This window comes from Microcaecilia unicolor, chromosome 2 (genome assembly GCF_901765095.1).
Source record: "Microcaecilia unicolor chromosome 2, aMicUni1.1, whole genome shotgun sequence".
Lineage (NCBI taxonomy): Eukaryota > Metazoa > Chordata > Amphibia > Gymnophiona > Siphonopidae > Microcaecilia > Microcaecilia unicolor.
The window spans coordinates 99281163-99304307 of NC_044032.1; the positions used below are offsets into that span (position 1 = coordinate 99281163).

Consider the following 23145-nt stretch of genomic DNA (forward strand, 5'->3'; position numbering starts at 1 on the left):
AAATATTTCCAGCACAGACCGCTTTTAAGTTCAATGATACATTTGTTAAATTGTCTTTTAGTCTTGCCAAAGTAGACCATGTCACAAGGACACATTGTGTAGCATGATATAAGTTTAATTGTCAGAGTTATTAATTGTGCTGAATCAGATAAAAAAAATATATATATCAATATAAAAATACAGTTTTTAAAAGACTAATTGAAACTGCAACAGGGAAACTGATCTGAACTTCAAGCCCCTCTTTCCCCTCCCTTTTCCTGGGAACTTCTGATAGTAGGGCTAGTCAATTACAAACACTTAACAGAGACAAAAGGTATTGGCTTCACAGAGATATAGCTTCCTTCTCCTCCCACCTAACTAGGACTGATAACAAAAGCATGACTAGGTGGATACTTGAAGGCTCATCAAGACTTCTGCAGAAATTAAACACAACTGCAGACAGAGGGTCTGGAAAAATGTAAATCCAGGTACTGAAGACAAAGGACTTGGAGGAAAACCATAAACAAAACATTTGCCTGTCATCAGATGTATACCTGCCCCCTCCCATCAGCTATCAGACAAGAAGACACCAGGACACATGCAGAAAGGAAAGAATTATAATGTGATCATGTGAACAGACTACATTAACCATAATGCCTTGGCATTATCCAGTGCAAACCAGGAAGCAAGTGCTAAGGTTCATGTGATCATATCCTCCTGCAACTTGCAATGTATAAAAGACAGAAGCTGTTCCACACACACAGAGCTCTTCTTCTTGGGATCTGCTGCTCTGGGGACCTACAGCTCTACCCTTCTCTCCTGTGACCATGTGCTCATCACTCAGCTTTGTAACAAAAGACTTTTCTGTAAGTTAATTCATATTTAAACCTGCTACCTTACTTTAAGCACAGATTCTCTGTAAGACTCTTACCTCTCGCTTGCAATGTTATTTACATGATTACATAAACCTTTTCTGAAGCTAAATAGATGGTCTTTTGTGTCCTGGGTACATGCCTTTAAATCTTGCAGCGCAAGATACTGCATTTCAACAGAGATAATATTTAATTCATTGCAATTGTGGATCGTGTTGCCTTAAAGGGCAACTGGTGGAGAATTATTCAACATATATCTCAAAACTTATAAATATATTAGCTAGTGCTCAGGGAGCAATTTCCCCAAGATAAATTAATTCTTGTTACAATTGTAGCATAACAACCCCAAAACTTTTGCAATTGGAAAAAATTGTCTCAATTCAAATTTATCACCATCTGTGGATTGATAAACACCTTACTCTTCAACGATGCAAACACTGCAACTGCCATATCTGTAGTGTCCCCGTGGTAGTGTGGAATTTTTTGTCAGTCTGGCTTATGCTGATGGGATGAGAGTCTCTTAAACTGCATTCTCTTTTGTATCATATAAGACGTCTCTCTGAAAACATAGAAACTTTGAAAACTAATCAAAAAATGTATTTAGTCCAATAAATCATCTTATTTTCTTTTCTGTTTTGTTTTATTTCTATTTATTACCTTTACAAGTGGACTAATACGGCTACCACATCACTCTACTCAAGATGGAAGTTTCTCTAGGCAGAAAGGCATTTTTCAGGGATATCCTTTTGGGGAAGTGGGTGTTTGTGTTATATGTTGTACTCAGCCAGAGCCAACAGTAATCCATTTATTCTTGGGTTGTTTGATTCTTTGTGGGGATGGGAATGACTTCTCTTCATGTTGAATCCTGGGGGATGCCCTTTTTATTGAAGCTTGTTCTTCCTTCAGTTGAGTCAACTTTTTTTTTGCAAAGCAAAGTTGGGAGACGGAGCTCTAAGGCTCCAAATGGTTTCGCTTAGTATTAAGTCACTATAACTACTGCACTAAATAACATATTGAATTCGATATGGAGCAGTTCTATAATAAAAAGAAAAAACACACATACTGAAAATGGGCTATGTGTTAGACTATATAAGAAAATCCAGCCCTGGGGAGGGAGGGTAGGATTTTCAAGTGTTCTGTAGACCAGAGCTCAATAAAGGATATTGGGAACTGGAATTTTTATTTATTTGTGCTATTTATACATGTGCATATTCATAAAGATGACGCACAGCAAATTTATTACAGTAGCAGAGTGAAGCAGATAAGAGGCAACTGCTCTTCCCTTTGCCCACACAAACCCTATCTGGCAACAGAGAGACGCTTTAAGCAGTGATTGGTGGGGCAATGGGAGGGAAAGCAAAGCTGCAGCTACTAAGGGTGAATGGGGTGCTGCCCCCCACCCACCTATCCTCAGAAGCTACAGTCTTAGTCTGTTCTCCATTGGCCACCTGTCCCCAGTAGCTGCATTTTTTATTTATCCCTTCCCTACTTCTAGTCCTCCAACTCTCAGCAACCACAGCCTAAAGTCACTCTTCATCATCTACCCAGCCACCCTCAGCAGCAGCCTTGGAGTCACATCTCCAGCAGTAGCCTCAGAGTCACATCCCCATCCAGAGCAGTAGCCTCTCTGAATCTCTCCTCAACTCCCCCCACCCCCAAACAGTAGCCTCTCTCAATCCCTCTTTCTGCTCCCCCTCCCCCCATAAAAAAGAACCAGATTCTGTTAAAGTTTAAATTGATCCTACCAACAGGGCTGCAGGAGAATCTCTCTCTCAGTAATGATGCTCTTTTAAGGACCACTTCTGCATTTGCTAGCACTCAAAGTATCCTTCTGATTAAGGTGTCTCCATGTGGGCTGCCTCTCCAGGTCGGATACCCTCAAATTTCTCTCTGCCTCCTGCCAGCATGCCCCCCCCCCCCCCAATAACTCTCTCTGCTTCTCGCAAGCACGCACACACCCCATAAACTCTCTGCCAGCATGCACACATACATAAACCCATAACACTCTGCCTCCCACCAGTACGCACACCCCCTCACCAACCCACAATGTAGCCCCAAAAAAGATCGATGCTACCCAGCCAGAGCTCAGGCCTAAGAGGGCCTCTGGAGCTGGAAAAATAAGCCTGGAAAAAACAGCACTAGGGACACGGTAAGGGAAATTTAAAAAAAAATGAGAAAACAAGAAAATAAAAATACCTGCAGAGAAGCCACCAGAAAAAGCACAAAATTTGACGCACCGAGATCACAAATGCGAACTCTCTGCTTTGCGGAAAACTGAAGGCTGCTGGTCTATTGCTTGGACATTGGGAGGAAGGCACCCATGCATGAGTGGTGGGATGCTGCCAAAGGCTTATTAAAGGAATAGTATACTGGGCAGAGCACGCACCAAGCTCCGTCAGATGATATCACCCAATTGCGAGAATATTATGGCCTACTTGTCCTCCGAGAACTCGCTGCCTCCCCACCCCCCAGCACGCACACCAAAAACTCTCTGCCTCCTCCAGCACACATTCATACACACACCCCCATAGCTTTTTCCCTGCCTTGCCCCAGCACACACACACAAAATTCTCTACCTCCCCCCCCCCCCACATGCACACACACTCATAGCTCCTTCTGCATCTCCACCACCACCACACACACTTAAAGCTTTCTCTCTCTACCCCCCCCCCCCCCCAACGCACACAAGATGCTCATGCACACACACACCCATAGCCGTCTCTCAATATCACCCTATATACCCTCCTGTTACATACACTCACCCCACATTGTAGTCGTCTCCCAGTGATGCCATACAGGAAGGCATAAAACAAGCAAGAAGTTTCTGATCTCTTAAAAAACCAAAACAAACAACCTAACAGAGAGTTAGGAAATGTCTTTTATATCCAGAAAAATCACAATAATACAGGAAGAGATAGGCAAGCAAACAGTTTAAAAGTAAAACCACAGCCAGAGTGGAATACAGAAAAAAGTAGTCAGAAATAAATTAGGAACTTTGGAGATCTGGTGCCTGCAGTGTACCACAACGTGTGTGGGTTAAACTGTTTAAAGCCAGCCTATGTGCTGACCACTCCCTTAGGGAGAGAGGCTTGCCAACAATGTGCCAGATAAGTATAGCAATTAAGTTTTATTGGAAAGGCTAGCACAAAAGGGCAAAAGGAAAAACCCAGCAACTGTACAAGCCAACTCTTACTACAAATCCATATAAAAAAAACTCATCACCATCTTAAGATGTTTATATGATTCACATTATATCGACACCCACATCTACCAAAACTTCATGACTAAGTGAATATTTACTTTTGATTCATCTAATATGCAATAAACCCAGTCTCATTACAGAAGCCTCTGACATACTGACCATTTAATTAGTCTAATTTGTGCAGAGTGACAAGCTGACTGTTGTGGTATTTTTTTAAAAGCTCTAGGGCTCATTTTCAAAACAAGAAAAACATCCAAAGAACAGCACAATGCGACAGATGGACTTTTTTTTTTTTTTTTGCAAAAATGTCTTAAGATCCGATTTTCAGAACTCGGATTTGAGGCATTATCCTCTGCAGTTCATTCAAATTTCAAGGGGCCACGTTGGGGGGGGGGGGTCTTCTGGATGGAACTTGGACTTCCCAAAAGTTAGACTTTTTAAGCTATTAAAAAAAAAAAAATGTCTGGGGCAAAACTTGAGACGGTTTTGTCTACACCTGTTTAAAGCAAGACTAAGTTACAAAAAGATATCTAAGTGACCAGATGACCACTGGAGAAGTTAAGGCATGACCCCATCCCCCTAATCCTCCAGTGGTCACTGACCACTTCCCAGACCTCAAAGATGTGACAGTGACAGTACATACCAGGCTCTATGACACATTTGGTTACGATGGCCATTCCTATTCGAGCATCAAGCTTGTCCCAGGAATAGGCTAATGGTCAGTGCCGTGGACTGTAGAGAAGGGGACCCAGGTCCATATCCCAACTGGTACACTTGTGGTGGAATGTGTGAACCCTGAAAAAACCACTAAGCATCTGCTGTACCTATATATAGGTGACACCTGCAGGCTCGAAGGCCATTGTAGTGATGCACGCGGTACAGTTGTTTTTTTCTTTTCCAGGAGGGCTCACAACATGAGGTGGTTACGGTGAAAGATGTACCTGGGACCTTTCATGTGAAGAGCACTGCAGTGCCCCCTAGGCTGCCCCACTACTCTGCTGGGAAGTCTGATTGGGCAGTAGACTAAAAATGCAGACTCCTGGACATCCCAATGACTTGATTTTGTGTGTTTTCCCCTAGAACTTTTTTTTTTTTTTAAATGGTATCTAAAGAAAGACGGACCAAGCACACAATGTCTAGAAAATGGTGATTCTCAAAACAAAAAAAATGTAGACATTTTTCTGGTTCACAAATCGCTCTAGTGGTCACTCGATTTTTTGGACATTTTTCACAGAGTATCCCATATCGGACTTAGATGTCATATCAAAAATACTCTTCTTTGTAAACAGCAGACCCATTCCATGGCTTATATTTATACCTTTCCATTATTATTTGGGATTTTAGGTTTATTATTCACTATCTGCAACTCTCCCTAAGAGGACAATTCAATAAAGGGACAGCCTAGAATGGGTGGCAGAGCCGGTGGTTGGGAGGTGGGGCTAGTGCTGGGCAGACTTATACGGTCTGTGCCAGAGCCGGTGGTGGGAGGCGGGGCTGGTGGTTGGGAGGCGGGGATAGTACTGGGCGGACTTATACGGTCTGTGCCCTAAAAAAGACAGGTACAAATCAAGGTAAGGTATACACAAAAACTAGCACATATGAGTTTATCTTGTTGGGCAGACTGGATGGACCGTGCAGGTCTTTTTCTGCCGTCATCTACTATGTTACTAATATGAACCTATGCTATAAAGAAAAGTAGGATGTGGTAATGGCGGTTAGCGTTTCTGGGTTTAAAAAAAGGTTTGGACAAGTTCCTGGAGGAAAAGTCTATAGTCTGTTATCAAGATGGACCTGGGGGGAAGCCACTGCTTGCCCAGGGATTAGTAGCATGGAACGTTGCTACTAATTGGATTTCTACCAGGTACTTATGACCTGGATTGGCCAGTGCTGGAAGCAGGATACTGGGCCACAGGGATCATTGGTCTGACCCAGTATGGTTACTCTTATGTTCTTAAAATACTAGCACAACCAGGTATACAGTATACATGTATATGCCTTTAGTGGTTTGCATTTATGCCATCTATAGAGCTAGTATAAATACTCACACCTAGATTCTAGAGCTACATGCAGAACTTATAGAATTGCCTCCTTAGCATGTAAGTTACAAAATACTATACAGTATGATAGTGCCTCCATTTAGGAGTCCCACTACTGCTCAGCGAGAACTTATTCTATGACGGCAACCAAATATAACAAATCAATACAGAAAGTGGCAACCACCAACTACACACAAACTTCCAAACCGGCTCCTCTCAGTAAACTAATTGGAATTTTGCAATTTGGAAGTTTTTATTCTATAATGGCATCTGGGCACCCAGATTCTAATAGAATACTAGCATAACCTGGCATTAGCACTAGCATTTGGCCTGACATAACTGATTGTGTAAGTGTGGCAAGGGCCTACATGAAGCAAAGATACTTTCCTGTAGCAGGTATTCTAGGAGGACAGCAGGCCATTCATTTTCACATGTGGGCGATGTCATCCACGTCACTCGGTGTACAGCATAAAAAAAGCTAATATTACTTTTAACAGAACACACAGCATCCCCACCAGGCATGTGCGAGTGCTTTCCTGCCCACCACGAGAGTGCAGGATCATCAGTGCAATACTATAGAATGGAATCAACTCCAAAGGAAGGTTGGAGGTTTATGCGAGAATGAATGGCCTGCTGTCCTCAAAGAATACCTACTACAGGTATCTTTGCTTTCTTTGAGGATAAGTAGGTTATACTCTCACATGTGGGAATCCCTAGTTACCAGGCTCACCGGAAACCACCACCACTGGTCAAGTGGACCTCGCAATAGCGAGGGCAAAATAGTAATTAACCTGAAACTATATACAACTGTGGGAGAGTGCATCCTGGAACAGAATAAAATGGGCCTCCAGAATCGTCTGTCCAAACAGACTATCGCGTTGGGTGTCCTGCTCAAGGCAGTAATGAGATGTGAACGTTGCAGCCTTGCAAATTAAATCAATGGAAGCTGACCTCAAGTGGGCTACTGATGGAGCCATGGCTCTGACATTATGAGCCTTACTATAACCCTCAAGCGTCAGCCCAGCCTGGGCATAAGTGAATGAAATGCAATCTGCTAGCCAACTGGAAATGGTGCATTTCCAGATGGCAGCCCCCATCCAGTTGGGATCAAAAGAAACAAAAAGCTGGGTAGCCTGTAAGGCCTAGTCCACTTCAAGTAAAAGGTCAATGATTGCTTGCAGTCCAAGATGTGCAGTGCACTTTTGCCAGGATGGACATGAGGTCTGGGAAAAGATGACAGAAGGACAAATGACTGGTTCAGATGGAACTCCAACATCACCTTAGACAGGATCTTTGGGTGCGAGGATGAACTACTCTATTATGATGAACTTAGTGTACGGTGGATCCGTCACTAGGGCCTGAAGCTCACTGACCCTGTGAGCTGAAGTAACAGCCACCAAAAACAAGCCCTTCTAGGTCAAGTACTTCAGATGACAAGAATCAAGTTGCTCAAAAGGATCTTTCGTCAGTTGAGTGAGGACAATGTTTAGGTTCCATGACACAGGCGGAGGCTTGACAGGGGGCTTTGTCAAAAGCAAACCTCTCATGAGGCAAACAATTAGAGACTATCCAGAGATGGGCTTACTCTCTACACAATGATAAGCACTAATTATGCTAAGATGAACCCTTACAGAGTTGGTCTTGAGACCAGACTCAGAGAGGTGTAGAAGGTATTATAACATGGTCTGAGTAGGGCAAGAAAGTGGATCTAGGGCCTTGCCCTCACATCAAATGGCAAACCTCCTCCATTTGAAAGAGTAACATCGCTTAGTAAAATCTTTCCTGGAAGCCAACAAGACCTTGGAGACACCCTCAGAAGATGCAAGAATGCAAATTCTAAGCCCTCAACATGCAGGCTGTGAGGATCAGAGACTGGAGGTTGGGATGTAGAAGAGATTCCTTGTTCCATGTGATGAGTCAGAAAACACCCCAATTTCCAAGGTTTTTCGGAGGATAAGTCTTCTGGGTAACCAGATCTGCCTGGGCCAGCATGATCAGGATCATGGTCCCTTGGTCTCGTTTGAATTTCACCAAAGTCTTCCCCACAAGAGAGATGGGAGGATACGCATACAGGCCGGTCCTCCAATGAACATGGAAGGCATCCGATGCTAGCCTGTCATGGGCCCGGAGTCTGGAACAGAACTGAGGAACTTTGTGATTGAATTAAGTGGAAAAGAGATCCACCGAGGGGGTCCCTCCACACTCAGACGATCTCATGGGCAATGCCCATGCTGAGTGACCACTGCTCAGTCTGTGGGCCAGGCTGTTGGATTGCCCGCCAGTTAAGTGGCTTTGAGGAGCATCCCATGCTGGGCTGCCCAGAGCTACTTCCGGATGGCCTCCCTACAGAGTGGGCATGATCCACTGTCCCCCTGCTTGTTGATGTAGTACATCGCAGCCTGATTGTTTGAATGAACATAATTTGGTTGAATAGCCAATCTCTAAAAGTATTCCAGATTGCATGGAGTTCCAGAAGGTTTTTGTGGAGATCTGTCTCCTGGGCTAACCACGCACCTTGGGTGTAAAGCCCATCTAAGTGACCCCCCATGCCAGATGGGATGCATTCATCATCAGCGCCTTCCAGGGCTAAGGAATTTGGAATGGAAGTCCCCCAGTCAAACTGGACTGAACTGTCCACCAAAGGAGAAACTGAACCAACTCTGGTGTTACTCGAATGACATCCTCTAGGTTCCCAGAGGCTTGGCACCACTGAGGAAGCTAGGATCCTACTGGGTAGTTCTCATGTGAAGATGTGCCATGGATAATGGAGGCCATGGGGCCTAAGAACTTCAGCATCTTCCAAGCTGTGACCTGCTGACTAGCTCACACCTGAGTGGCAAGAGTGTCCGCCCTCAGGACAGGGATAAAAGCCTGCACCTGCTGCGTGTCTAAAAGGGCTCTGATGAACTCCAATTGCTGAATGGGATGGATATGGGTCTTGGGGTAGTTTAAAACACTAGGAGGTGTATTTTCAAAGTATTTAGACTTACAAAGTTCCATAGGTTGTTATGTAACTTTGTAAGTCTAAGTGCTTTGAAAATGAGCCCCTAGGCCACTCAAACAGTTCACTGCATGGACTTTTGAGCACCATCCTTCGACGTGCTCTTTACCAGCCAAATCATCCAGATAGGGGTGCTCTTTACCAGCCAATCGTCCAGATCAGTTGACTCCCGGTCTACGTAGCGACACTGTGACTACAGCAAGACATTTGGTGAAAACCCTGGGAGCCAATGTGAGACCAAAAGGCAACACACGGTACTAAAAGTGATGTGTACCCAGCACGGAACTGATTTCCGCTATTTACACATGTATGTACACATACATATGCCAGCATTCTGGTCGTTTACATGTATATTTACTGTTAAATTATCTTTTATTGGCAATAAAACAGTATCCAAGTGTGATTGGGATAACAGCAAACCACTATGCTATATAAGTACTTGAACAAACAAACCGATAATCAAGAAAAAGGTGTATGAAAAATGCCTCTCCCCTCGTGTATGTAAATGTTGGCACCTTCTTTACAAACTTATCCCCATAGTGCTAAGAGAATGATCAGGCACTTTTTGGATAGAAGCACTGCTGCTCAACACAAAGCCCTGAAAAATCAATACCACCATTGTCTGAAAGAAAAGAAAACAAAAATTAGTCAAGACATCTAACTGGGCCATACATCCAGATGATCAGAAGCCCCACATTGTTCCAAACAGTGCTCTAAAAATAGCACTAGAACAGCACAGGGCTATAATGCCTCTATTATCAGAGCATTATGCATGAGCATGCGCTTAGGCACAAGCCTCCCGCACTTGACAGGTCCGGGCTGTCAAAAGCCGGGACCTATCAAACACAGGAGATGAAGGTCCGTGGGACCTCTTGAACTCCCCACCACTGCTTCGGCCCTGGTGGCCTACTGCCACCCCCACCCCCGACAGCGACACAGGGACTGGAGGTCCGGTGTTCCCCTTGACCCCCCCCCCCCCCCCCACAAGAGCACAGGGGCAGGAGATCTGGTGGATCGCCAGCCCTCCTAACCCCCCTCACACCCCCCCAAAAATTCAGTGGGCCACAAACCCAACCCCCCGCCTGATGGTCCAGTGGCCCTGTCCCCTTTTCTGTACCTCCCTGATTGAGAAGAGTAGCACACTCCCTCCTCTTTCAGCACTGCCTTCAAAATGGCAATGCGCTGGGCAGGGCTTCACTACCATATAAGAGTTGAGGGGTTAGGTTTGTGGCCCACTGTGCCAACAGGGAATTTTTTGGGGGTGTGAGGGGAGTTAGGAGCTCCAGCACACCCCGTGTCCTTGTGTCGGGGGGAGGAGGGACAGGATCCCCCGTGTCACTGTCTGTGGAGGGCCTGCTAGCATGATGCAGATACATGCTGGACAGAGCTCCCCATTCCTCCCCAATGCTCTGTAAACCCTAATGCCACCAGATGTTCTTGCACAGTGTGAGTTAAAACGAAAAGAACCACAAAACAGTCAAGATACAAGGAACCTTTGACAAGCGCAGCAGCATGAAATCCCAGCCATCAGGGTTCAATTTTTTAAGTGCCACGGCAAACTAGCACTTGGCATTTGTTGAACCTGTAGTAGCGTTTCCATCAGGTAAGGCTTATGCGCCTGTAGTCTTCAACCACCTAACACTTTTATGGAAAGGGATGACATTCTACCTCCTTCTGTCTTGTGGAGCCACCCTTGTCTCCAAAAATGTATTAAACTTAAGTGGACTTGCCAGGATCTCTCTGAGCTCACCAAATTCTTCAGTTCTTCGAATGCTGGGATGTATCTTATTTGGCCCACAGCTTCATCCACTTTCAATTTACAAACTTCCCTTACATATGCTTTCTTCTCTTTCATGAATGTTATAGTATTTACTCCAGTATGGTACTTTCATAATGTTAGATACAATACAATGAACGCTTAAATCATTTTTATTAAAGAAGTCATCAAACAGATAGAAAAACAGCAAGAGTAACAAAAGCTCTTCCTTGGATATTTTCGCCACAGACCACATATAAAGTATCACATACAATGAGTTTATCTTATTGGGCAGACTGGATGGACCGTACAGGTCTTTATCTGCTGTCGTCTACTATGTTATGACATAAGTAAAATCCAGAAACAAGTCATCAATCCAACATACCCCCCCCCCCCCCAACACTCCAAACCCCTCCTATTCCCCTCCTCCAGTCCCATTGCTCCCCATTAAACTACGATATGTACAGAATCGATAGCAGTCAAGTTCTTTAGTAATGAAACCAAAACTCTGTATTACAGTCCGCAACCTCGGAGTCATCTTCGACTCCTCCCTCTCCTTCTCTGCGCATATCCAGCAGATAACCAAGACCTGTCGCTTCTTCCTCGATAACATTAGCAAAATTCACCCTTTCCTCTCTGAGCACACCACCCCACCCGAACTCTCATCCACTCTCTCATTACCTCTCGTCTTCACTACTGCAACCTACTCCTCACTGGCCTCCCACTTAGCCATCTATCCCCCCTTCAGTCCATTCAGAACTCTGCTGCATGTCTTATCTTCCTCCTGGACCGATATACTCATATCACCCCTCTCCTCAAGTCACTTCACTGGTTTCCGATGAGGTACCGCATACAGTTCAAGCTTCTCCTACTAACCTACAAATGCACTCGATCTGCAGCCCCTCCTTACCTCTCTACCCTCATCTCCCCTTACGTTCCTACCTGCAACCTCCGCTCTCAAGACAAATCCCTCCTTTCAGTACCCTTCTCCACCACCGCCAACTCCAGGCTCCGCCTTTTCTGCCTCGCCTCACCCCACGCCTGGAACAAACTCCCTGAGCCCATACGCCAGGCCCCCTCCCTATCTTCAAATCCTTGCTCAAAGCCCACCACTTCAATGTCGCCTTCGGCACCTAACCACTATACCTCTATTCAGGAAATCTAGACTGCCCCAACTTGACATTTCATCCTTTAGATTGTAAGCTCCTTTGAGCAGGGACTGTCCTTCTTTGTTAAACTGTACAGCGCTGCATAACCCTAGTAGCACTCTAGAAATATTAAGTAGTAGTAGTAGTAGTTTAGTAAAAAAAAAAAAAAATCATAAATAAATAGATTGAATGTTGAGCACCTGATTCTCATAAGACGACGTCTGTTTTAGCGGCCCTTTACCAGGAGAAAAAAAAATCTCTGCACGAATATAACACATACTACGATGTCCCGTTATCCAGCCCCTCCAAATGACAAACTGATTACAATTTATAATTACTCTACCTATGAAAAGTTATTCCGTTATTATACTTCCTCTGAGTACATCCGAATGCTACACAAACTGGCATGTTTGAAAATATAAGTGAAATTAAACAAAAATGCTACCAACAATAAAGAACAACGTGGATGCAGTAGCTCTTAGCAAATTTTGAGTGTACGCAGAACGACGGCTGCGGGGAATGGGAAACACAAATCAACCTAAGTGGCTTCAACATCATGCCAGTTCCAGTTCTCAATCAAACCTTGATTGTGGGAGAAAATTCAAGATGGCCGCTACACCGGGTGGACATGAAAACGCTCCATGAAAGCTGTGCCGAACAACTTCTATTTTTCCTGCTTTACAATGCCCCATAAGCGCAAGGGTGTTTTGCGGGTAGTGCCTCCACCTACCTCAACTCCCGTATCGGGTCAAACTTCATTGGAGCGTTTTTTCCCCGGTACCTCCAGAACACGGGGAGAGGATCCCGTTGTGGGGAAATCCGGAGAAGCGGTAGCCCCACTGGGAGAGGAAATCTCCCTATCACCGCCATCGCCCTCACAGATCCCACCTAGTCCGATGTCGAAGGTGCCCCTGGCGGGAAACCCCGACGACTCGGAAGTCGGGCCGAAAGGAGTTTCCAGTGGGGACCCAGGAGCACAACTGTCGACTCGAGGAGCCATGGGGAATTCAAACCCTATGGCACAAACTTCGGAGGTGACTCTACAAACATTGAAGGTGATTTTGGACCAAATCACCACAACAACTCAGCAGACTGCAGGTGATGTACTAACTTTAAATACTAAGTTTGTGGAACTAAAACAGACTGTAGACTCTGTCAAAGAAGACATAACTATACAAGTAAAATCGTTACAGAAAGAGGTTGAAGTATTGAATGCCTTTAAAAATACAACGGTGAAAGATTCAACAAATATGAGGCAAAAAATTGAGCAAATTGAAAATTTTAATCGGCGCCTTAATCTCCGACTCTTAAATTTCCCACTGCTAGCGGGGATAACCCTACTTGATACCTTTAAGAAATACCTAATAGAAATTCTTCATTTCTCTCCTGAGGGTATACCCCCGCTAAACAAAATATATTATATTCCTAAGAACAGAGAAGGAATGCAAGGTCCTGAAGAAGGTAACTTGAACTTACAAAATATTTCTGATATATTGGAACAATCTACAGAAATTATAACCAACAGAGTCACAGTGATTATATCCCTGGTATTTGAGCAAGATTACAACGCCATTTTAAAGTTTTACTTCAGAAATATGAATGCTCATTTTCATGGTTCCAAAATATGGATTTACCCAGATATCACCAAAGCTACACAACAAAAAAGGAAATTATTTCTGACGTTAAAACAAAAGACTATAGATATAGGAGCTTCCTTTTTCCTTGCTTACCCATGCAAATGTGTGGTGAAATTGGGACAAACTAAATACATCTTTTTTACACCGGAACAACTGAAATTGTTTGTAGAGACGAAACAAGTGAAATGAAAATAACTGGAGGATATGTAGCCTGAATTCCTATATTTTTATTTCGTAAATTGCTTATATAATCTTCTCTAATTCTTTTTTTTTCTCCCCCTTTTGCCTTAATTGAGGTCTAAGAAAGGTTATAATTTTCATAATTCTACATTTTATAATTTTCTTAATTATTCCATTTCTGTTAAATATTCTTAATGAAAATTAGGATAATGTGAAATTTTCTGGGATAATATGATATTGATTTCTACCTGAATTTCCGTACAAGGTTTATCCTTGAATGTATAAAAATTTAAAATTATAAATAAAGAAATAAAAAAAAAAAACCTTGATTGTACCGTGTACTGAGCAACATTTCCTTCCCAGAATGCCACTGCATGTTTTAGTGTACGCAGAACAACAGCTGCGCGGGGAAGGGGAAACAGATTAACCTAAGTGGCTTCAACTTTTTGACGTCGTGCCGTCACCTGTGCTCAAACCTCCTTAGTTGTATAGTGAGAAACATTTCCCAGAATGCCACTGCATGCATGCAGAGTGTAAATAAAGAGTAGTTACTTACCTGTAACAGGTGTTCTCCGAAGACAGCAGGCTGCATATTCTCACAAGTGGGTGACGCCACGTCGGCCCCGGAGGATTTTAAAGCAAAATCTAAAAATCTCTTCTACGGTGTTCCGTCGCGCGAGCGATCGCACTGCGCATGTGCGCACACCTCTTCCCGCTCGCTGTGCGGACACGCCCCTCAGTTAAATCCAAAAGATGGAGGAGACAACTCCAAAAGGGGAGATGGGAGGGTTTGTGAGAATATGCAGCCTGCTGTCTTCGGAGAACACCTGTTACAGGTAAGTAACTACTCTTTCTCCAAAGACAAGCAGGCTGATATTCTCACAAGTGGGGTATCCCTAGCTTCCAGGCTTACACAACACAACAAACAGTGGTCAATTGAGTCTCGCAACGGCGAGGCCAGAATAAAAATTGACCTGAAAAGAAGAACCATCTAAATGAGTGTAGCCTGGAACAGAACAAAAATGGGCTTAGGAGGGTTGGAGTTGGATTCTAAACCCCAAAGAAGTTCTGCAGCCCCGACTGCCCAAACCGACTGACGCGTCGGCTATCCTGCTGAAGGCAGTAGTGAGATGTGAATGTGTGGACTGATGACCACGCCGCAGCTTTGCAGATCTCTTCAATAGTGACTGATCTTAGATGAGCCACCGACTCAGCCATGGCTCTAATTTTGTGAGCCGTGACATGGCCCTCTAGAGTCAGTCCAGCTTGGACAAAAATGAAGGAGATGCAATCTGCTAGCCAAGAAGAAATGATGCGGTTTCCAACAGCAACTGGCATTAAAAGAAATAAACAACTGGGCGGACCGTCCGAGGGAGCTCGTCTGCTCCACGCAAAAAGTGCGCAGCTTGCTTTCGCCAGGGATGTAAGATGAGGGAGAAAGAATGTTGGCAAGACAATTGACTGGATCAGCTGGTACTCTGATACCAGCGCCAGTAAGAACTTTGTCTGCATGCGGAGAACTACTCTGTTAAGATGAGAAGTAAGGTAAGGCGCTTGAGCTACTAGAGACTGAAGCTCACCGACCTTACGAGTTGAAGGAACAGCCACTAAGGAAAACGACCTTCCAGGTCCAATACTTCAGATGGCAGGAATCCAGTGGCCCGAATTGAGCTTGCAGCAGCTGGATGAAAACGACATTGAGACCCCAAGATACTGGATAAGGAGTGATAGGGACTCTGACCGAAGCATAAGAGCCAACTGTCAAAATTATTGGGGGTGCTAAACCCAACAGAAATAATCTCCCCTAGACACATACAAGGAATTCTCTCAATATTGGGGGAGAAATAAACCTCTCATGAAGTGGACAGCTAAAGGCTGACCTTTCACACGTTGATGATAAGCTCTTATAGCACTGACAGAGTTGGTCTTGAGACCAGACTCAGACAGGTGTAGAAAGAACTCAAGCAAGGTCTGTATAAGACAAGAGGCAGGATCTAGGGCCTTGCTGTCACACCAGACGGCAAACCTCTTCCATGAAAAAGAATAACACCTCTTTGTGAAATCTTTTCTGGAAGCAACCAAGAGTCGGGAGACACTCTGGAAAACTCAACGAAACCCACACTCTCAACATCCAGACCGTGTGAGCCAGAGATTGGAGGTTGGGATGTAGAAGTGCCCCCTCGTTCTGCGTAATGAGAGCTGGAAAACATTCCAACTCCAGAAGAAGAGGGAATCCTATCTGACGCAGCTAGAAAGGAGCAATCAGAATCATGGCTCCACAATCTTGCTTGAGAATCAGCAAAGTCTTTTCCACCAGATGTATGGAAGGATACGCATACAGAAAACCTGTCCCCCAAAGAAGGAGAAAGGCATCCGATGGTAGCCTGCCGTGAACCTGCAGCCTGGAACAGAACTGAGGGACTTTGCGATTGGACTAAGTAGCAAAAAGATCCACTGAGGGGGTATCTCACTTCCGGAAGATCTTTCGAACTATAGGCATGCTCAACAACCATGACTGTAGCATTATCCTGCTCAGCCTGTCGGCCAGACTGCTGTTTACGCCAATTATATAAGTGGCTTGGAGAAAACATGCCGCGTTGCGGGCCCACCGCTACATCTGCATGGCATCCTGACTCAGAGGGCAAGATCCAGTACTCCTTTGTTATCGAGTGCATCACAACCCGATTGTTTGGTTGAATTAAAATAATTTGGTTGGATAGCCAGGAGGGATGCAACCTTCGTCAGCAGCTTTTGACTGAGTAAGGTGGACGGGACGCCTCAGAATCAAAATGGAGAGAATTAACCACCTCTGAGGGGAATTCCGAAGACTGGCGAACAGTTGGGTTACATCCTCTACATACCCTAAACTTGATACCACTGGGAAGCTAGGATGCACTGAGCGGATGTCATGTGCAAAAGTGCCATGGGAGTTACGTGAACTGTGGAAGCCATGTGTCTAGAAGTCTCAATATGTACTGTGCTGTAATCTGTTGAGACGGGCAATCATCGTGTTAAGGGAACACATGCACTCCCAGTCCATGAAGATACGCTGCAACAACAGCCAGGCACTAGGAAAAAACATACTCTGGAAGCAAAGAGAGTATAAGTATCCTGTAAGTCCAGAGAGCATAACCAATCGTTTTCCTGAAGTATGGGAAGAAGGATGCCCAGGGAAAGCATCCTGAACCAAAATCTGTTTAGGCCCCTTATGTCTATGATGGGACGCAACCCACAAGGAAGGACCTGGAATAGAATCTCAACCCTTCTTGCCCTGGTGGAACGGGCTCGACTGCATTGGTGCTGAGAAAGGCAGAGAGTTCCTCTGCAAGTACTCACTTTTGATGGAAGCTAAAGGATTAAGCTTCCAATGAACAATGTGGAGGGTTTGATTCCAGATTGAGAATGTATCCTAACCGGACTATTTGAAAAAACCCACCGGTTGGAGGATAAAAGAAGTCACCTTTGGTGGAGAAAATTTAAACTTCCCCCCCCCGACAGGCAGATTGGCCGGTACGGCCAGTCAAAACCCCCTCTCTGGTTCCTGGGGAATAGCTGCAGGGGCCTGATTAGGTGCACGCCGCTGACTAGAACGAGCGTGCTGAGGCATAGCCTGAACCGGCTGTCGAGAAGTAGGAGTATAGGTACGACCCCTTAAGGCACAAGGAAAACTACTCTTCTCTCTAAAGAACTTCCGAGATGAGGAAGTGTATGCACAGCATATCTACAATTTTCTGCTGAGTCTCCTCCTCCAGGTGAGAGGCACACAGTCATGAGAGTCTGCGCATCATTGTACCTAGAGCAGAAATCTAGGTGTTACATTACAAGTGTCGAAAATGCCCTTGGACAGGAACCTGCGACACACCGTGTGCTACCTGACCACTTGGTGAAAAGGTTTAGCCTACTCCGGTGGGAATGCTCGTAACCGAAGTAAGTTCTTAGAACTCCTATCTGTTCTGAGTGGCAGAAGACTCAGGTGAAGATGGTAGTCTAGGACCTCGAGCATCTGGGCATTGGGATTCACAATCTCCACTGTAATGTCAGATGAACCATCATTGAACTGAGCTAACTACTCAAACAGAGCAGCTCAGATCCAAACGCGTCCGATATGGAGGCGCGGTAAGTTCTACTACGGGGTCGAGAAGTTGCCCCAGTAGGGTGCGAACACCCATACCAGAGGCAGCATCGGTGAAGGAGACCAGGTGAAAAGCTAGATGCCGCAGGAGGCGGTAGCACCCATGGCATCCAATGGTACCCATGGTCCCGAAGCCAAGGACAAAATCTGGAAATGCAAGGGAATCGAAACCAGACTGCCAGACCATGGCACCGACGGTACCGATGGCCCCCGGTACCAATGGTACCCATGGTACTTGGTACCGATGATAGTCATGATATCTGGTATCGATGGTACCCATGATACCTGGTACCGATGGTACCCATGACATGTGGTACCGATGGTACCCATGATATCCGGCACCAACAGCACCGACGGTACCGATGGTACACATGGCACCGACGGTGCTCATGACACCTGGTACCAATGGCACCCATGGCACTGATGGTACCTGGTCATGATATCTGGTATCGATGGTACTCATGTGCCGACGGCATCCATGATACCTGATACCCATGGTATCCGCGGTACCGACGATACCTGATACTATGGTACCGATGGTACTCATGATACTCGGTACCGATGGGCGATGATACCTGGTACCGATAGTCGATGGTGCCCATGATACCTGGTGCCGATGGTGCCCATGATACCCGGTACCGACAGCACCCATGGCACCGATGACACTCGGTATCGACGGCACCCATGGTACCGATGATACCCGGTGCCGACGGGACCCATGGTACCGATGATACCCGGTAGCGACGGGACCCATGGCACCGACCATGGTACCAATGTTCCTGGTACCGATACTCCTCGGTACCGATGATATTCGGTACCGACAGTACCCATGGCACCGATGATACTCGGTACCGACGGCACCCATGGTACCGAAGATACTCGGTACCCGACGGTACCGAAGATACTCGGTACCGACGGTACCCATGACACCCGGTACCGATGGTATCCACGGCACCGATGATACCCGGTACCGATGGCACTGTTAATACCTGGTACCGGTGTATCGATGTCCAATGCCAGGATACCTCCATAACAGAGAAAGCAACGCTCTCGGCACCGACTGATATCTGAAGCCCGGATACCTCCATAACAGAGGGAGCAAAGCTCTGGGCATCGATGGTACCGACACCCGCTGATGCGCCCGAATGACCTGCCAAGCAGGAGGCGCCGAGGCAGGTGGAGACCTATTCGATGCATAACTATACCCAGCGTGCATCGGTCTCTGTCGGACTCCAGAATGATCTCCTTTGGGCATCCCTGGCAGAGTAGAATACGTCTCGTCTTTGAGACACTACTTGCGCTTCACAGGGAGATGATCCGGCCCAAGACACATCCGCCGATGCGCCCGAATGACCTGCCAAGCAGGAGGCGCCGAGGCAGGTGGAGACCTATTCGATGCATAACTATACCCAGCGTGCATCGGTCTCTGTCGGACTCCAGAATGATCTCCTTTGGGCATCCCTGGCAGAGTAGAATACGTCTCGTCTTTGAGACACTACTTGCGCTTCACAGGGAGATGATCCGGCCCAAGACACATCCTCCGATGCGCCCGAATGACCTGCAGAGCAGGAGGCGCCGAGGCGGGTGGAGACTCACTTCAAAGGTTACACCAATGATTTTGTGTCACCAGGTTGCCCATTCAGTGGCTGACCAGGGATGCACCTGCTTAGGTCCCTGTTTTTTTCCTGTGACATACACCTTCACCACTTGTGGGACTTAAGGACAGTGGTGTGCTGAAGCAGGCTCTCACAGCTCTGGAGAGCCATTTGTAAAGTTTTAATAAATGGATCCTAAAAATGTGGGCTTGTTTAGTTTGCTGGCGAGAGAGAGCCCACAGATAACAATGTACCAGCACTTTTATAAGAAAAAAGAAAAAGAGAAGCTTATATGCTTTGTCTTCCTTTCAGGCACAGCCCCTTGTGACTCTGGCAATTACTTAACTTTTCCTTGCCCCAGGTACAAAAAGTACCTGTATATATAAGCCACAATGAGCCTGCCATGAAAGAGTACAAATGAAAAAATAAAGAACACCCAAAAGGGTAAAATAAAAAAAGAGATTTTACTCCGAGGACCAGAAGAAAACACGAAGCACTAACGAACTCCATGTCTCCTCAGACGCGGAAAAAGAAAAACTGAGGGGCGTGTCTGCACAGCGAGCGAGAAGAGGTGTGCGCAGTGCGATCGCTCGCGCGACAGAACACCATAGAAGAGATTTTGCTTTAAAATCCTCCAGGGCCGACGTGGCGTCACCCACTTGTGAGAATATCAGCCTGCTTGTCTTTGGAGAACCCATGCTTTGTCGCCTGAAAGTAATTCTCTCTCAAATAAATTGCTTTCCTATCAAAAGCCGCGATACGCAACCTGCTACTATATTCACTTCGAATCACAAAGGTGGTTTGTTATTAGAAGGAATGTTCCAGAATTTGTTTATATTAAGGGACTAAATTTAGGAATAATATTCCATTATCAATTGGATTAATTTCATCCCATGATTTTTTTGTAAACTTTTAAGAACATATTATGAAAACTTTTGAAGGTCTGATTACAATATTTAAAGGGGTTTTTTGTATTGTACTGTAATTCTCAACTAATTGTAGTTGACAGCTTATTTATAATCAGAATCTATATAGAGCAGGGCGGAATAGAAGTCTATGAAACAGAATAGAACTATTTACAAGTCATCTACTGTAGAAGTACAGATGTGACACACACGGTATAAACAAACCATAGTTAAGAATGTGTGTCCTCTCAGCAGGATTTAGATAGGCTGTAATTTCAAAACACTGAACTCTCTAATTCATTCTATGTGAAGAGAGTAGTACGTGAAGAAGTCATTGTATTGTATGTAGTTACTGAACCAAGAAATTTCACTTTTAATAATATATCATCACTTTGCGTCATTTTCCCCTCACTACGACAAAACAGGCATTTTTCATCAACCCATACATTAGGACAGTATTAGAATCATACACAGCAGCTAATAGTCAATAAAAAGACATTAAAAAAATACAAAGTGATGGCGGGGCATGTTGAGTCAAGAAAAGCAATTTAGAGACCTAGAAATAAAGACCAAGAGGAAAAAGGATGCTAATAAACATTTACATTGTGAAGGTTTCATTAATGGTATTGATCCAAGGATTTAAAAATGTGGTATTTCCCTTCCAATCAAAATTGGTATGCATATTTGGATACATTATAACAGACATACAAATTGACTGCAAGTATGTTTATGTTTATTATAAACATTTAAAAGCCAAGTTTGGCACAAGCCAAGTCCACGTGATGTATGAATGTTGTCAAATGTAGCACCTATTGGAAAAGCTTCAAACTTAAGTACTCAATCAATCCTATCTTTCATTAATCATTTGTAACTCAGTAAAGTTTTAAAATAAGAAAAAAAAAGGAACCTAATCACTTTCAGGCTTACTTTTAATAGCCAATGGATTATCATATTCCATATACTGGTACAATGGCTCAAAGCACCCACAGCAAATAAAGGAAGAATTTATTTATCCCAAGTAATCAGGAAAGGTGTTTAATTTTTGTAGAAGAAAGATAGACACAGGCAACTCTGTAGGCAAAAGATCTGTGGGGTCCGTTGGTTCTTTTGCTCGAAATATTCAGACCGAAGTCGTGCTTGCACTTTTAGTTTAGGGCCATGTGAATATATGCAGCATCAAAGGGGTGCTATTGTGGCACTATAGCCTTCCTCTGCTTCTTTGCTAGCTCTGTATTTTGGTATCTCTTTTCCCCCACCCCCTTTTCTCTGGGATTGCTATCTCGTCTTGTGTACCAGCACCGAAATTTTAAATCCAAGCCCTCCTAAAGTTGGGAATGCTTTTTTTTTTTTTTTATATATCAGTTCTTAAGTTAAAAAATTTGCAGCTTAGTCCTCCAAATTATTTCACAGGCCTTTAACTGTTAAGCTAAAAATCTCTAAAATAAATGACCAAGGACAGAGAGAGTAGAGTAGAAGAAAAGTTTTAACTGCTCTCGAGAGACCAAAGAGAAGGTCATACGCATTAAAATGTTCTCACATTTCATGCCTCTTGAAGAAAACACTTCGTAGTACACTCAGCTCCTTCAAGGCACATTCGCAGCTGGGAACTGGGAGAACGAAAAAAAAAGAAAACAAAATAAACGCAACCATAGACTCAGTGAAGCCTTGAAAGGCACGCCTACAGGCAGTGAAGGGCGGAAACTAAATAGTACCACGCCCCTCCGCGTTCCAGCTTTACCACTAGGAGGCTATGCAAAAACACACCTCCTCCCCCAGGGGCGTGTCAAACTCATGCGCCATAACCGATTCGCGGGCCAGGCGCTTGCGCACAGGTAGAAGGAGACAGTGCGTCCGGGACTGCCCCCTGGGATCAGTCGTTTGTAAGGAGGGTTGCTCAGTCTAACCTACTTGGTTCAGTGTCGTTTTCCTCGGAAGCGGGGTGCGTTGACGTTGTTTTTAACAAGGCGGTTTAATAAACAGGAGTGTAAGTAAGCCTATCTAGTCCATTGTAAGCAAAGAAGCCAATTAGGACGGTCTAAGTTTCCCCTTCCCAGCGCAGCCGTCATCCCCGTTTACTCAAAACAAAGGTTATCAATAGAAATCAAACAAAATAAAACATGGAAAAGAAAATAAGATGATACCTTTTTTATTGGACATAACTTAATACATTTCTTGATTAGCTTTCGAAGGTTGCCCTTCTTCGTCAGATCGGAAACTGACAGAAGGGCAACCTTCGAAAGCTAATCAAGAAATGTATTAAGTTATGTCCAATAAAAAAGGTATCATCTTATTTTCTTTTCCATGTTTTATTTTGTTTGATTTCTATTGATAACCTTAAGAGTGGACTAACACGGCTACCACACTCCTCTACTCAAAACAAAGCAAACACGTTTTTTTTTTTATTGTTGGTCCATCTGTAACAAGGCTAAAACTGTTGATTGGATAGGCAGTGCCTTAAAAGGTGTAGGACAAAAGTTTTTGTTTTTGTTTTTTTAACTTATTGGACAGCTTTTTAATTTATTTGAAAGCTTCCCATATGTAGATATAAATTTCATGAAATAATTTTATCACTAAAATAGCTTAAAAATTATTATAGCTGTTAGAAACAGCAATTTTAAACTCTGTAGTTTGTGCTCATTTTTCTATGCTCAAAACTAAATAAATACACTGTATACAATACAGATGGCCAAATTTCAGTGAGG

At 44.5% G+C, this 23145-nt stretch overlaps 1 protein-coding gene across 2 annotated transcripts in view; it reads right to left on the bottom strand.

The window, feature by feature from the left end:
* LOC115462267 (ATP synthase subunit C lysine N-methyltransferase-like) overlaps positions 1 to 22114 on the bottom strand; it is a 64331-nt gene extending 42217 nt beyond the window's left edge. For both annotated transcript variants that reach the window (XM_030192277.1, XM_030192276.1), the window contains exon 1: positions 21981 to 22114. The gene's annotated coding sequence lies outside the window, so the exon portion shown is untranslated. The remainder of the gene's footprint in view (positions 1 to 21980) is intronic.
* Between the last annotated feature and the right edge of the window lie 1031 nt (positions 22115 to 23145).